Below are 17,338 nucleotides of genomic sequence, written 5' to 3'. Positions count from 1 at the left end.
CCCACCCATGGCTCTCTTATCAGTCAGTAACTTTCCCTAATCTGTGGTAAGAAATTAAGAATTAAAATATTTTCAGATAAGATAGACTAAAATTAAGTAAAGTAGGAAAGACTTTAAAATAACCTGCTGTATTGTGTTTTGAGACAGGTTCTCATGTGGTCCTGCTGCCTCACACTTGCTATGAACCTGAGGATGCCTTGAGTACTTGGTGCTCCAGCATCCCTGTACTAGATAGAACTGCATATATGTACCAGCATTCTAGCTAGGACTGCAGACATGTACCAGCATTCTAGTTTGCCTTTATTGCTGTGATAATATCATTACTAAGAACAACCTGGAGAGGAAAGGGTTTATTTGGCTTACACTTCCTGGTCATAATCCAGCCCTGAGCAAATTCAGGGCAGTAACTTTAGACAGCTGGTGCTTAAAGCCTGTTCCCTTCGTTCTCTCTGCTCAGCTAGCTTTCTCATACAACCTAGGACAACCTGCCTAAAGACTGTTCCACCCACAGTAGGTTAGGCACCATATCTATTAGCAGTTAAGAAAATACCCCACAGACAAGCCCACATTCTTGCCTGTTGGAAGAAATTCTTAAGTTTTCTCTTCCCAGTTATGTGAAACTAACCAGGGCTAGTAGGACTAACCAAATGATAATCTGTGTTTATGTTTGTTTACGTCTATGTGTGTTATGTGTCTATGTGCTCATGTATGTTGGGAAGGTTACATGTCTATGTGGGTGCATGTGCTCCAGGGTGTCGCACATGTGAATGTGTGCACATGTACACATGTGTATGTGGCACATGTGCATGTAAGTATACATGCAGTGTAGATTAGAGGTTGATATTTTGTGTCTTTTTAAAACCCTTTCCCACTTTGTATTTGAGACAGGGTATGACACTTAACCTGGAGTCCATACATCGATTAGACTGGCTGGGCATCTGCCTAGTTCTGCTTTCCAAGTGCTGGGATAAAAAGCATGTGGCACAGCTTTATATATGAGTGTTGAGGAGTGAACTCAAGTCGTCATGCTGTGTGTACTTTATTAAGTGAGCCATCTATCTATTCCTGTCCCCCACACCCAAAATTTTGGTAAAATATAAGAATACTGTATGGCCTGTAAATAATGTTTCTGAGAAATAATAAATAAAGAAAATCATGAAAGCTATAATATTAAGTACAAAATAACCTATAATCATATTTGTGGGTATTATATTATCTTTATATTACATTATTGATTTGTCATTACATTATCAATTTGTGTGGAAGGGACTAATAGGCAATATTTTCAAGGTAGCTGATTTATAGTATAGTTATAGATGACTTAATTTGACTTTTTCATAATCAAATATTCTACAGTATATCTGCAGGGCACATAATTTGTTTTATATATTATAATTCTATAAGAAATGATATTATTTAGTGTTTTGTGTGCTATAGGCGTATGATTGCAACTGAACCTTGTGTCTTGCACGTACTTGTGGGAAGGATTAAGCTTTGTCACAGGTGGGAGCAATCTTGGTGGGCTTTACCCTTGGGGCACCCCATGAATACCTTGTGACAGACTGAGTGGAGCCATCCTGGGTCTGGAATTCAGGAAGCAGACCTGGGAACCCCACCTGGACTATTGTCTTTCTAATGGACCCTCACCGGGAGAAGGAGCCGGTCCTTCCCACGTGACTGAAGGAGTTGGGGAAGAGAGAATAACAAAGTTGGCTGCAGGGAGAGCGTGCGGGGGCAGCGGACGAGCTGGACCAGCGCGCAGGCCAGAGAGACCCCGAAGGACCTGTCCCGTGGAACGGCTACCGGAAGGTTCACTCTTTTGTCCCTTTAACCTTTTTCCTTCTTGTATAAGCTAGTTGGGTTGCATAATAAAGTTTAATTGCTAAGAAACAGAGTCAACACGTACTAGCCAAATGTTTTACATTTAGCTGCCTCCCGAGCTGTAAATTTTTGATATATGAGACAGGGTCTTGCTAACCTGCCCATGCCGGCCTTCAACTGGATATAGAGTCCTGGCCTACCTTGACCTTCTGATCTTCTCGCCCCAGACTCCTAAATATCTGGGATTACAGGCCTGCACCAAAAACCAGCAAATAAATGACAAACAAGCAAAATGGCCAAGCAGTGATGTCATACACCTTTAATCCCAGCACTTGGTAGGCAGAGGCAGGCAGATCTCGGAGTTAGAACCCACCCTGGTCTACAGAGTGAGTTTCAGGACAGCCAGAACTACACAGAGAAACGCTGTCTTGAAAACCAAAGAAAGAAAAAGAAAAAACTGAAACTGAAATCTATAAAAATTCCTGGGTTCCTTGATGCAACGGTCCAAGCGAAATGTTCCTGTAGTAATAACAAAACATTCCAGCTCTCCAGGATAACACCTGCAGCTCCTTAAGAAAGCCCTTTATTTCCAGACTTTATCTTGTTAGAAGCTTCACTTTACTTTGTTATGGACCTAAACATTAAGAAAAGCAGCATTCTTGTAACAAAGCCACTTAAACTCAGAAATATTTCATAGCATCCATTACATAAACACTTGCCACAAATGATAAGTTATATATATAGTGAGAGATACACAAATGTTCTCACCATAACACATGAGCCACAAGAGTATAAATTCAGTGACCATGACTTTGACTTATTAGCAAATCCTCTGCATTATTGTAAGAGCAAAGAGCCAACGAACCAAGGCTGCCTGAGTTCTGTCTGATTGCCAAGCAGCGTGAGGACGTAAAGGAGTCCATCTTGTTTATCCCATTCAGCAGCATTAGATCCAGTGTTTATCCCCAGTGCTGGCCCCCTCTGGGAACCACTGCTAAGGACTCTTTAATTCCAGGCCCCTCCTCCTCTGGCACCTTCTCAGGAGCAACCTTTGGGGGGGGGGGAGTCTATAATCAAAGTCTGGGTTTCTGAGAAAAGAGCCAGCATGGGAACCCTGACAGGATTCTTCTGGACCCCCAGGAAAGACCTACGCCATTGCCTTTCTACCATGCCTGACACGACTCCCCCCACCCCCAAACACTGGGCAGTTGCCACAGACCCTGGGGGGGGGGTAGTCAGGACTGTGGCTGTGCCCCCTCTTACCCCCACACACTGGTCAGGATGGGTTCCAGGTAATGTGTGTGTCCTCATTCAGCTGACTTCAGAGCCACAAGGAGCCTCCCTGGCTCTGAAAGGTTGATGTGTTGCCTGCTGGCCATGGAGACAAAGCTGCCCCCTGAGGTACCACCACAAGCCCCTCCTCCCCAGGGCTGTCACCAGTGTCACCACCACCAGACAAGGTGGATGACTTCTCCTGCCAGTCCCACAGGGCTTGGCCAGGCACTCACATAGCTCTTCTGGGTTCCGCTATCAGAGCAACCAGCAGGAGCTTCACTGCACTGCTCCTGCTCAAAAATGTGCCAGCCTCTGAGCTGCATGACTTACTGAGCCGGAAACTGGCCCAATGTGGGGGTGATGTTTGACTCCTTGGACTGTGTGGCCAACCACAACCGGAAGGAAATGAAGTGTGCAGTTCTCAATGAACTGGCAGAATGTATGGACACCCGGGGTGTCCTCATCAAGCCCATCTACCCAGACACCATCCGCACGATATCAGTAAATATCTCCCAGACCCTGCCACCCAATGAGAACCCCAAATTTAACCCTGAAGAGGATGAGCCCAACCTTGAGCCTTCGTGACATCTACGGCTGGTTCATGAGTTTTTTCCTGCGTTTCTTGCAGAGTCCAGATTTCTAGCCCTCTGTGGCCAAGAGATACATGGATCACATGTTTGTCCTGATTCTCCTGGAACTATTTGACAGCGAGGACCCTCAGGACAGTGAGTACCTCAAGACCACCTTGCATCAGTACGGCAAGTTACCTGGGTCTCCGAGTCTATATCCGCAAAGAGTGCAACCACATCTTCCTCCGGTTCATCTGTGAGCTGGAGCACCTCCATGGTATAGCTGAGCTGCTGGAGATTTCAAGAAGCATCCTCAGTGGCTTTGCGCTGCCCCCGAAGACTGAGCTCAAGCAGTTCCTGGTTCGAGTCCTGATCCCCTTGCACTTACTCTGTCAAGTCGCCATCTGTTCTTCATGCCCGGATGGCATACTGTGTGGCGCAGTTCGTGGAGAAGGATGCTGCCTCGACAGGGCATGTTATCCGGGGCTCCTCAAATACTGGCCTAAAACCTGCACCCCGAAGGAGGTGATGTGCCTGGGGGAAGGGATTCTTGATGTCATCGAGCCCTCCCAGTTTGTGAAGATCCAGGAGGCCCCTCTTCAAGCACGTGGCTCCCTGTGTCTCCAGGGCCCATTTCCAGATCGCAGTCGGGACCAGTGACGACATCCTGAGCCTCACTGAGGACAACTGCCACACTGTGCTGCCTGCGGTATTTGGGACCCTCTACCAAGTGTCCAAGGGGCAGTGGAATCAAACCATCGCATCCCTGATCTACAACGTGCTCAAGACTTTCATGGAGACGAACGGAAAGCTGTTTGAAGAGCTTACAGCCTCCTACAAGCTGGAGCAGCAGAAGGACCGAGAGGCTTGCATGAGCTGTGGCTACGACAGCTACACGGGACCCAAGGGACCAAGGAAGCCCCCGTCCCTCGGCCTATACTAGCAAGGGTCAGAGCTAGACAAATCTAGAAAGAAGCTAAACACGGAGCTCTCATCCCCTCCATCCCTTCTGCCCTGGGGCCCCGTGAAGCTCTCCCCGACCCATGGCCTTGTCAGAATGGCTCTAGGACTCCCTGCCAGTCCCAAGGGAACAGCTTTCATGGGGGGACAGGACAAGAAGGCAAGACGGTTGTCTTAGCAGCAGAACTCTCAGGCCTTTGTGGCAAGGTTCTGGCAAGGCTAGACCAGGGCAAGTGTACAACTGGGATGCTGCCATCTGGGATCCTCCCCGGCCCCACACAGCTGGGCTCCAGGCTGCAGCTGGACTCTACCCCCTTGCTCCTGGCCTGGGGCATGGGCACGCAGCACCTGGCTTGGCCTGTCTCAGCGTGGCCAGGGCCTTCCGCAACCCCACCATGGGGGTACAGTTATCCATTCTGCCCAAATTACCCTCAATAAGACACTGTCCAGGGACATCTTTCTCTCCTCTCCTTGTCCTCTTTGCATTTATTGGGTGGGGGTGGCGGGTGGGGGGCGGAGGGTGAAGGCACAGGCAAGAAGAGATTCACCTCATCCTGGGGCGAGGAAGAGTGATTACAGTAATCATGGTCTGCCCCCTTCACCTGGCTAGGGGGCATACTTAATAAAGTGCAAAATTCAAACAAACAAGCACCCTAATGTTTATGCCTCCACACCCCTTTTTTTAATCTGAAAGAAAACACTGTACCAGTTACACCATTGGGTAAGCTTCTACACAGCCACCTCTGGGAACTGCAGACTGCGATGCACAGGGGTGGGGTGGGGTGGGGGATGTGTGGAGGGGTATGAGCTCTACAAAATCAGAGTACCACATCTGGGTTTTCAGGTCCAGACTCACTCTACCAAGTCAACCTTAACCTCTTTCTCTTCTGGCCTAAGAAACCACTCTTAACGTTTTGTCAGGCTCCTCGTTTCGGCTGAGTCTTTCTCCAGCTAGCCTAAGCAACACAGCCCCTCTCCTGCTCATGCGCTTCCTCTGGGGTCTCAGGTCTCTAGAAAACAAGCTCCTAGAGCCTACATACAAAACGTTCTAAATTTCTGGCAGGGTACAATTTATAGTTCTTGATTTGGCTGCCTCCTGGAGGCAGCCAGGAGCTTGAGGCCAGCATAGAAAGTTCTGTTCTCAATGGGCAACATTCTCATTAGCTGCTGACCTACTGCTTTCTGGCAGGAAGGCTCATTTCTTCCCTGCAAAGTCACTGCTGTGGCCTCTGTAAGCTCCTTTCTTATCTCTGCCAGTTCATCTTGAGCTCATTCATGCAGATAAAAGAATAAATAGCCCCTCTCCTCACCTGGCCTCTCCTTTGTGGGCATGTGACGCTGGCATGCCTCCCTCTTCTTATAAGGACTTAGTCAGAACGTGTTAGGCCCAGCCATGTGACTGAATGCCATGTTTAGAGTTCCTTCCTCTAAATCGTAATTTCTTAATGTTCTTAGGGACTTGGCTCCAGGCTCTCCAAACACCAAAATACTCAAAAATGGCTCAATATTCACATAGAGCCTAGGCACATCTCTAGATTACTGATAATATCCGTATCTGTGGCTGAGGTGATTTTTTTAACCAAAGCGGGCCTGGCCTCCAGGTTCACCCAGCATTTCTCAGTCCCTCTCTGTTATAGGGCATGGCTGGCATACCCTGCCTTCTAGCTGGAACTTTCCAGCCCAGTGGCTGGCCTTTCCTATACAATACAGACTTTTGGTTCTCTCTTCTCTTTTTCTGTTTCTTCTGCCTCCTCTCCACCCCCCTCCCCATTTTTCGGTCTCCCGCTGCATGGTGATTTCCCTGGGACCTGTGAACCCACTGAGAGCTGCCCCCAAAGAAACATGATTTATAAACTCTAATCCGGCTTGAATTGACTCATTTTGTTGGGTGGAAGAATGCTTATCAATATCCAGCTTACTGTAAATTAAAGGGTGTTCATCTGTATCTAGGAAATAACGGCACGAAAACAGCGATGTGTGTTCAATCTATCCACACATTTCATCAATTATTTCCCACTCATGTTTGATTGACCCCAGGCAGGAGTGTTCATAAAGGCCCAGTCACAGTTGGAGGCACTAGGGTCAAGGCTTCAGTATCTCACCTGAAAGAGGCCAACACAACCTACCCCTTGTCTTTTGTGTTCTGTTCAGACAGTAAATATGAGATTTCCTTCTTTTTTTGTGTGGTCCAGAAGTTTACTTCTGTGAGACAAACGTTCCAGTTAGCTGTGCCTACTAAGGACACAATGAGAACAGTTTCACCACAAGCCTTGTTCTGCGATGACCTACCAAGCCGCTGCTCAGCAAAACAGGCCTGGTGGAGCTTCATTCTTCACCTCACACCCAGTGTTTGTGAGAATGCACACATGTAGTACATAAATACCAACAGATAAATGCATATATAGACATAATATTGTGTCATAGTATCAGATAGAATTAGAGTCTCTGGCTTTGGGGAGATTTTCAAGTCTAATTGGAAAAATATTGCCAAAAAAAAAAAAAAAAAAAAAAAAGAAAGAAATACGACAGTCAAAACCAAAACTCAAAACAAACAAACAAACAAACACCAGTGTGGGGCACTGGGGCAATGGCTCAGTCTGTAAAGTGCCTGCCACACAGCCACAAAGATCTGAGGTTTGATCCTCAGCACTCAGAAAGCAGAGTGTGGTGGTGCATGTCTGTAACCCTATCTTGTGGGGGAGGGGCAGCAGGACATGTGAATTTCCAGACTTCACCAGTCAGGCAGATAGATGAACCAGAGCTCAAGATTCACTGAGAGATCCTGTCTCAAAGAGCAACATAGGAAGCAGCTGAGTACACCCAAAGTTGCCCTTTGATTTCCTTATGCGTACATACATACATGCTCCTGTACAGACAGATGTGTTCGCACACACATGCACGCATGCAATGCCCTCCTCCCTCCCCAAACACAAAAATACTATTTACAAAGACAAGACTTATGTTCAATTTCTGCCTATTCTTTCTTCTCATTAGAACACTGGAGCCAAGCCAGGCCTGGAGGTAGGCATGCCTGAGATCTCAGCACTCAGGAGGTGAGGGTAGAGCAATTGTGGGGGAGTTCAAGGTGAGTTCAAGGCGAATCCAGGTTCATGAAACCCTGTCTCAAAAAGAAAACTAAATCAGACATTTAAAATCAGATCTGGGGCTAGGGAGCTAGTGCAGCAGTAGAGCACTTGCCTAGCCTGTGTGAGCTCTGAGCTTGATCTCAAGTGTGAGAAGAAAAGAATCAGCAAGCTTTCCACAAACGTAAGAGGCAACGAGCAATATAATGTGAAAGGGCAAAGCTTTGCAATCAACCCGGCCTGCATTCTCAACCTAGTTCAGCTGTGTGCCATCAGTTAACTCACGCAGCCTCTCTGAGCCTCTCCTCATCTGCAATTGCGGGCTAAAACTTACCTTGCACTGATGTCTGAAGATCAAAAGCGTGTCTGCTAAGGCACTAGCTCAGAGCCTGCACAGGTAGATGATGAAGGGCAGTTCTGACTGTTGGTGCTGGGTGTTCCCAGTGGGTGCTGGGAATTGACCCTCACAGATGACACAGTCATATGTTTCTCCTTGAGGAAGTACAAGGCTGGCAAGTTATGTGGGTCACTGACACCTTCTCTTTAAAATATACTAGTTCATTAAATCCCAGGGCCTGGGAACTATTTGTAATGCTTTGAGCAACCCAGAATAAGGTCCCTTTATGTAGGGCAGCTCTGATCGCTTCAGTTTCTGGGGGGATGGGTGGATACTCTGGCTCCTGGAGGCTGTGTGGAGACTCAAGTCAGACCATCTGAGGATGGCCTTGGAGGGACACTTTTCTATGAAGGGGATGTTTTGTCAGGAGACTCTGAAGATTCTAGGGTCCAGGGATCTACTCTTGTGAGAAGAGCTTGGCTTTGTCTAAACCTGACCATGCTCTTTAGTTGTCCACAGTGACAGGCGCACAAGACAAAGACGAGAGTCCTCAACAAAACAGACAACTCACAAATGGCAGAATAGTTCACAGTGTTTCTGCGGCCATCTCCTTCTGACAGAAAATTCAAGTCTGTGGAGGCCATGTCTGTACCCTTTATACACTGTCTGCATCCCACACCCCACTATTCACATCCTCGTCAGTCTTTGACCCATCCTTCCAATGAGCTAACACTGACAATAACTCAAATAACCACCAATAATAAAATGAAGCCAACTATAGCACATTCACACAGCAGTGAAAAATGAATGAGTACAGCAGTCAACAACACAGAGGCAGCTCACAATGCTTCTATCATTAAAGAAGGTAGCCTCAGGAAAGCCTCGTGTGTGTGTGTGTGTGTGTGTGTGTGTGTGTGTGTGTGTGTGCGCGCGCCTGTGTGTGCGTGTGCATGTGTGTGTTTAATACATGCATTGTGTGTGTGTGTGTGTGTGTGTGTGTGTGTGTGTGTGTGTGTGTGTTTAATACATGCATAGAAAGAAAATAGCCTCCAGCAGAGCCATTTCCAAATCCTTCAACTCTGGTCCTGGGCTGAGCCCAGAACAAGAGTGTACTGTATCTCTAACCTAGATCCCAAACACACTACACATTTGTTTATTTATCTGTGATTTCCTATAACTCTCAGGGCATTCTCAGAAGTGTTCAATAAATGCTGACTGATGAATTTGCCCTTAGCTTATAAACACAGAACCCACCCTTGCCATGGTGTTTGTCACGCTTGGATTTTAGCAGCATTACCCAGAACCTGTTAAGTACTTGGGCCATATTTGTTTATACAGATGTCTATGTGTACATTTCATATTGATTATAAGAACCAACCACAACTCTCACTGGGTGGCAAACAAATGAACTGCATTTTAAAGCACTGAATAAGAATATGAAATTATACTGTCTCATGTAAAGGTGGCCCATCGTTGATTTAGATAATAAATCACCAAAATAGTAGCTAACATTGAACATGGGATATAACGGCTGGGAGTGTAGCTTAGGGTTACAGCAGTTGCCTAGCAGGAGGGAACTCCTAGGTTTTATCTCCAGAAACACAAAACTAATTGATTAATCAACTAATTAATTAAAGATGAGAAAAGTTTAACTGACCATGGTGTATGCCTGTAATGCCAAAACTCTGGAGACTGGAGCTGGAGATTTCTAGGTCAAGGCTAACTGGAGCTATATAGTGACGCCCTGTCTCAAAAGCAAACAAGGGATTATGGATACGAATGTATTTAACTCTAATATTTCCCTTCCTTCCTAACTTTCAAATGGCGTTGAGATACGTGGCACTTATAAACAGGTTAGTCTAACTCACTGTACCTCTGAAGAGGCTAAAGGCCCCCATTAGCCTCTGTTCCTCCCCCCCTCACCCGCCTCAGCCCTCCCCTCCCCTTTCCCATCAATGGGGTTTTACTATACAGCTCAATCTGGTTCCTGAGATCCTCCTGCCTCAACAACTTCCCAAGTGCTAGGATTACAGCCATGAGCCACTGGTTTAACGTAAAGTTTTGACTGTTGTTAACTAAGTCTAGATTCTTGTCCTAGTTTGTTTCTCTTCTGCTGTGAGAAAATGTTGACCAAAAGCAACTTGAGGAAGGAAGGGTTTGTTTCAGGTCACAATCAGTCTTCATCAAGAGAAACCAGGGTAAGAGCTCAAAGCAGGAGCCAGGAGATAGAAACAAAAGCAGAGACCTTGGAGAAATGCCGCTTACTGACTTGCTGTTTCTGTCTTGTTCAGCTGCCTTCCCTCCGGGGTTATGAACACCTTCCCCGGGATGCTATTGCCCACTGTGGCTGTCCCTCCTACATCAATTAGCAATTAGTAAACTGACCCACAGACAGGTCTGCAAGACAGTCTGATGATGGCAATTCCTCAACCGAGGTCCCCTCCCCCCAGGAGTGTCAAGGTGACAACTGAAACTGTGACACTTGATAGTTTTCAAGTCTATTTTGAAGGGTTCTTTCTGGGTGTATCACTCTGGGTCACCGAGAAAGGTCCTCAAGTCAGTTTATCTTTCTTTCTGAATTCTCCCAACACTGACTAGAAGCACCAACTCATTTAACACTTGTTCTTACTGTCAATATAGGCCACTCAAATGTGTGACAGAAAAAGACCCAGTTTAGGCAACAGGAAAGAGGTTATTCGTCAATGCCTACAAATCCTAGCATGTGTCTTGAGGAGATAGAATGCACATCCTGTTTAGAAAGCACTTACAGCTCTGGAGTGAGGACCATGCTTTCCTAAGGAGTGTTGTGCTGCTACAAAGTGACAGAGGAAAGACACTGCTAGGAGATACCCTGCTACATTAACCTGATGTGCTTTGCCATTTACCTACTGACTATATGCTCATGGCCACAAGGTTTAGGATGTAGAGGACTTGTTGGCTTTATGTTTGTAAGAATAAACAAGGAGATCAAAGAAGCTGGTTGGGAGGAATGGTGTCTATAGTCTGTCCCAATTCAAAGCTGCCTTGATCTTTATAGCTACTTTTTAATAAAAGAGGTAGGAGAATATCATCCGTCCTTAAAAAGGAATGCAATCCAAATACGTGATGCAGTGTAGATGCAGTGGACCCTGAGGAGTCTATGCTAAGTCAGATAAGGCCACCTTGAAAGTTCAAATATTCCATTTCATGAGGTACGCATAGTCACGCTCAGAGCAACCAAGGACACGATGTGGCAGACTGTCAGCGAGTTCCAGTCCTGAAGATGCTCAGTGCTGGTGCTTGCACAACGATGTGAATGTACTTGATGCCAAAACGTATATGAGAAAATGACTCAACTGATACATTTTACAAGACAAAATCACAATCCCCAGGTATGCCTATATCAAATGCGTTTTACACATATCATCTACCTAAGGAGGCATAACTAATATTTGTTGGTTGAGTTTTTAAAAAAGAGCTTGGAATATGAGTTTAAAAATCATGTTGGGGCTGCCCGTGGTGGTGCACACATTTAATCTCAGCGCTCCAGAGACAGAGGCAGGCAGATCTTTGTTGAGTGAGAGGCTAGCGTGCTTGACACAGTAAGACCTAAGAGCACTGTTGTAGGCCTCAACACTGATTTTGCATAGAAATTACAGATTTTTAATAGACTGTGTGTTCTGTTTCCTTGCTTGGGTATGAGTATAGGGTTTAATGGACTAGAAGGTGGCAGGGAGCCCCTTACCAGGGCACTTCCTGGGCCACCATGGTCCTCACTTTAAAGGTGTCAAAGCCTTCCAGACAGGATATACACTCCCCTCTCCCCAAGACACACTGACGGACCTGTCCCCCTTGGCTGACTTTCATTTCATTAGACGTGTTTGAAAAGGTTTTTCTCACACCAAAACTGAGTATTATTCATTATTCAAACCTTTGACCCACTAGAAACATAAGCGGAAAGAGTGCTTTAAAGAGTTCCCTAGATGATGATGACCTTTTTCTGTAGTAATAAATAACTTGACACAAAGCATCCCTCCCAAAAGCCAATCATGAAGCACGTTAGGGACCCGGGTAGCATTGCTTGGCCGGCAGGGCAGGTCCTACAGCTCTGTTGCTCATACACTTCCCAGTAGCAGGTGCTTATTTTAAGCAGATGTTTCAAGATAGGGAAGAGAGCAATGCAGAGTTCCAAATGTAACATTTGCCCTTAAAGGAAAACAAACTGATAAGAGAATATTTATAGTATCACTTATCTAAAAAGCTCAAAACACTAAACAATAAGTGGGGTTCATTAAAGCCACAAAAATACCTAAACAAACTGAGCAGTTTCACATTCCTGGTAATCTTTAACTATAAACTGGTTATTATTTATCTTCCCTATCTCACTCTTATTTTATTCCCCCATTTTTCTATTAATGAGGCTTATAATCACTCATATTTCTAAAGCTGGCTTTTAACCATTTCTAGAACAAGCTGGGGCTATACACGGTCATGTAAATTCTGAGGAGTTGAGAAGTGAGCTCTGAAACGTGGCAGTTCACACCCTCACTGAGAAGGCTGCTATAGCAAGGCTGGGGAGATGGTCTGGGGAGACGGTGCAGCAGCGAAGAGCACAGGATGCTCTTCTGGAGGGGTCCAGGTTTGATTCCCAGCACCCACATGGCTCACAACTGTTTGTACTCCAGTTCCAGGAGCTGTGACAGTCTCCTGTGGCCTCCCTGAGCATGGACATGCATTGGTGCATATATATATATTGAGGTAAATATTCATACACATAAAAAATAAGCTGCTAATAAAAAAAAATGAGGGCATCATTTTTTTTTACCAAGTTATGTTTTGCTTAAGCAAAATTAAGATTTAGTCTTTTAATTTTCTCTGTTGATGTTAACTGTAATTCTTATGTACATCAGTGGAAAGCCTACCTTTGTCACCTTTTTTAAAAGCATAAATTTAAATATCAACCGGTAATGTTGGCTAAATTCATTTAAACTTAGATAATTAATTTAAGAAATTTAAAATATTTTGTGAGCTGGGCATGGCGGCACACACCTTTAATTTCAGCACTTGCGGGCAGAGGCAGGCAGATCTCTGAGTTGGAGGCCAGCCTGATCTACAGACTGACTTCCAAGAGAGCTAGGGCTACACAGACAAATCCTGCCTCAAAAAAGAAAAGAAAAAAGAAAAAAAAAAGAAGAAAAAAATTGTTATTTAAGAATAAAACCAGCATGCAACTAATCTCTTCTTTTAAAAAATGGAGGGAGGAAGGGAGGGACGGAGGAGAAATAGAAAGGAAAACTAATTCTGATATATTCCCATTGTGATAATTAACCTTAATAATCAGATAGTAATATTCTAAATTGTTTTTATATATACAAATGGCCATTTTTATGGTCAAGTACAGGGTTGGGGTTTTTCTCCTTGTTTTGAACAAGTTGGTAAGTCATTTCAGTAAAAGCTATAAATAAATTATTTGAAACTGCATGCTGATTTCTTTTTTTTTTTTTTTTTTTAATAAGAAAGGGATAACAAATAAATCTGCTATGTGATAATCAAAGAAATTACTGGCCTGGTATTTTCCTATAATTTCACTGTAATCAAAGATGTGATCCTTATTAAGAATGCATTAATAAGGAGGTCAGGGAGGTGGCTGAGTCAGTAACATGTTTGCTATCCAAGTATGAGGAAATGAATGCTAATCCTTAGCGTTGGCTCGCCTATAACCCCAATACTGAGAGCAGAGGCCTCCTAGGACCTGCTGGGTAGCTAGTGTCACTGAATAGGAGGAACTTCAATTCAGTGAAACCCTGCCTCAAAAATTAAGGGGGAGAAAAATTGAAGATGACACCCAAAGTCAACCTCTGGTTTCCACGAAGGAGCACGCAATGTACGCACACACTTTAACACTTACATTGCACACACAAATAACAGCAACAATAAAAGTAACCAGCACAGCTCTATGATCCTGGGCCTCTGGAGGTGAAAGGAAAATCAGTTCAATGCCAGCGTCAGCTATAAATTTGAGGCCAGCCTGGACTACGTGAGACTATCTAATAATAATAATAATAATAATGGAAAACGTTTATAATATGAAAAGACTTGATTAACATTGCATACGTCATGTTAGGAATGAAATCGCAAAAATACGGCTACAAACATACGCTTAGAACAGCATGCATTCAGAAGCCAAACTAGCACAGTTGGGAGAGCGTGCTAGACTGAAGAACAACACGCATTCAGTCACCAGAATGGTAAGATGTGTAGATTTCCTAAGTGAGCAGCGCAATTATAGAAACAAAGCCACAGCTGTTATTAAAGAGCATTTTATGTAGAAGCAGCCTCAGAGATCACACAGCTGTTCACCTTAACCACAGCGAATTCCCACCTGTGGATTTCTAGAGTGCTTTCTCTCCCCCCCCCGCCCCCCCATTGTTTAATCCTTTAAAAAATTTATCATCACAGTGTATTTTAAATTTATTTTTGAAAAAAAATTAAAAAAAATAAATTTATTTTTGAAATTATGACTTAATACTAAGTTGTGGGGTGAGGATATAGCTCAGTCGCTAAGGTGCTTTCCATATGCCTGGGGCCCTGAGGTCCACCCCCAGCATTTCATAACAACCTGCTGTGGTGGCACACACCTGTAACACCAGCACTGGGAGGTGAAAACAGGAAGATGAACCTCAAGGTCATCCTCTGCCTCGTAGGGTTTGAGGCCAACCTGAGATACATAAGACCCTGTCTAACTTACTAAATACTGTAAGGAAACTACCAAATTGCAACCGAGTATCTTTTTGTGCATGTGGTTGGGGCGTATGCGCACTTATGCATGGTCCAGCATTTATAGATGCACACACGCATGCACGGGGAAGTGGAAAGCTGCAATGTGATGTCTTCTTCTGTCACTCTCCAGTTTGTTTTTTGTAGCGGGATCTCTCACTGAACCTGGAGCTTGCTCCGACTACTCCAGCTGGCCAGCCTGTTCTGAGAATCCACCCCTGCCTCCTGAATGCTGGGAGCATACAGAGGGGATGGCTGTGCCCGCCCACTTTTTTATGCCCCGCCCACCTCCTCCACAGCCTTCTACCATTATCTTCATTCTGTTACCTGTGCATCTGCTCAGGTATTGTTAATAAACAGACATGTTTAGGAAACATGACTCCATACTAGTTGTGATAAAAAAGAAGCAAAACTTTTATTTCCAAAAGCATGAACATTGAGTCCTACTGACCTCATTAGGACACAGAAATAATTTTAACAAGGGCACTTACAAGGGTTCTCACCTGGAAAAAGTTCTCACATGTGTCACTCTTACCTTTAAAACGGAAGATGTTTGTTTTTAATTGATTACATATTTATCTTTTAAGCAGTTTCGGTACAATGTGAAATAGAATAAGGCATTTTTCTAATTATTATTCAAGGTCGAAATAAATGAGTAAATATCTATATAATAATTTATCTTTATTGCTTGTATTTTGTTGGCCTTCTGTGTCTAAAAGAAATTAGCAGTTTTTCTCTCCAATCGAAGTATAGCTATAATTTAAATCTTCAATAGTGAATTCCACACTGCAGAATTTAAGGTGCAGTTACCAAACAAGTGGTGGCTTACTTCAAAAGCTTGCAAAGAAGTGCATACTCAATTCAAAAAGTAAAATGTAGCCAGGTGTGGTGGCGCACGCCTTTAATGCCAGTACTCTGGAGGCAGAGGCAGGTGGATCGCTGTGAGTTCGAGGCCAGCCTGGTCTACAAAGCGAGTGACCCGCTGTCGAAAAAAAAAAATCAAAAGGGGGGGGGGAGAAAAACAATAAAGTAAAATGTAGCTTTATGCGTCTTACCTAATCCTCATCATGACTAAGAATTAACTACAAAAGTATTATAAAAGTCCTTTAAAATAAAGTCCATTCTTAACAAAAAAGCAAACAGGTATGTGCAGGGGTTAAAATGGGCTTTCCCTTTGCCTGTCTTTTCCTTACTATTCTGTGCTTTCAGAGGCCTGGGTTGTTTTCTTCCTTAGATTGTTTACCAAGTGGAAGAGCCTAAGCCTTATTAACTTATCAAAACTGGGAATTAGAGATAAGGAGCCAAAAAAGTTTCATTAACTGGCCTGTCCACAGGGCCTCAAACCACTGTCCTTTTGAAGCGAACACCCTCATACAGTGGGTAAACTTCTACGTGTTCCAGTCCCCGTTTTGAAGGATGGAAATCTCCAAAGTGCACACCGTGTTTGCTAACGTGTATTCCCTGGCTTTTCTTTCACACCTCATGACTGACAATCCATGTGATTTCACCAAAGCCAGGTTAGATGTTTAGGTGGCACCCTCCTACACTGTCAAACCCGCTGCCTAGGCACGTCTCACAAAACCAGACTTCAAAATGTAGTAATTACAAGGAAAGCGGTGAAGATTTAGCTAAATATAGCCCCAGTCTGTTTATTTTACATCCCTCCAATGGGTCTAGAGGTAGTCAACATATATCCCCGCCGAGAAGCATCTCTGAAACTGCTCCCCTACTTCTTGACAACCAACGCCATCCAGCCCTAGAATCTGGCCCTCTGCTTTCGACCATTCTCGGACCAGCTCATTCTGCCTGGAGGCTAGTGGAAGGGCTGGAAAGAACCAAGCGGGGGAAGCTAGCTACTCTGTCTCCCAGCGCGGATTTCTTTCCGCGGCTCCTGCAGAGCTAAGGGCGGCCGCGGAATCCGTGGCGACTCGGGCTCTGCGGGTGGCGCGGCCAGGCCGGGGCGGCCTCGCTGCGGCGACAGACCCCGGGGAACCTCGCAGGCCCAGGCGCGGAGGCCAGCAGCCTTCGACCCGAGAGCGACTCACCTGCCCAGCGCAGAGGCGACGGAGCGCGCGGCGCTCGCGGGGACCCAGACGCGCGGAGGACGCGGCGAAGAGGAGGCGGGCGAAGGCAGGAAGGCGGATTACCTAGGCGGGGGATGCCGAGACCAGTGGGAGCCAACAGCCTTTTCCCGAGAAACGGAAGAGGCGGAGTAGGGGCGAGCCAGGAGGAAGGGAGTGCCGACGCCAGGAGGTGGTCGCGCTGGAACCCGGCGCCGGCGTCCTGCGGGCGGCGGGCACTGGCTGAGGGCGAGCAGCGGGGAGGACCGCGGAGGTCACCGCAGCAAAGGCGGGCAGCCGTGCAGCTCAGTTTCTGCCAGGTCCCCGCCCCCTCTCTTTTCCCGGGCGGGTGGCGTGGGAAGACGCAGTGACGCTTCATGCTTCTGGGGCGGGCGAGGGCATCCCACGACGTCACAAGTGAAGCATGGTGAATTTACATGAGAGGGCCAGAAAGCTCAGGGTGGCCTCGTCCGCAGT

The 17,338-nt window shown here is 45.5% G+C and overlaps 1 pseudogene; it reads left to right on the top strand.

Moving 5' to 3' along the window:
* The first annotated feature begins 3,198 nt into the window (after positions 1–3,198).
* Positions 3,199–4,634, top strand: LOC127196663 (serine/threonine-protein phosphatase 2A 56 kDa regulatory subunit beta isoform-like; annotated as a pseudogene).
* Positions 4,635–17,338: the final 12,704 nt, after the last annotated feature.

The sequence above is a fragment of the Acomys russatus genome, chromosome 12 (assembly GCF_903995435.1).
Source record: "Acomys russatus chromosome 12, mAcoRus1.1, whole genome shotgun sequence".
Classification (NCBI taxonomy): Eukaryota; Metazoa; Chordata; class Mammalia; order Rodentia; family Muridae; genus Acomys; species Acomys russatus.
Note: the sequence above shows the minus strand (reverse complement) of the source record. Positions and strands in the feature narration are given on the sequence as shown.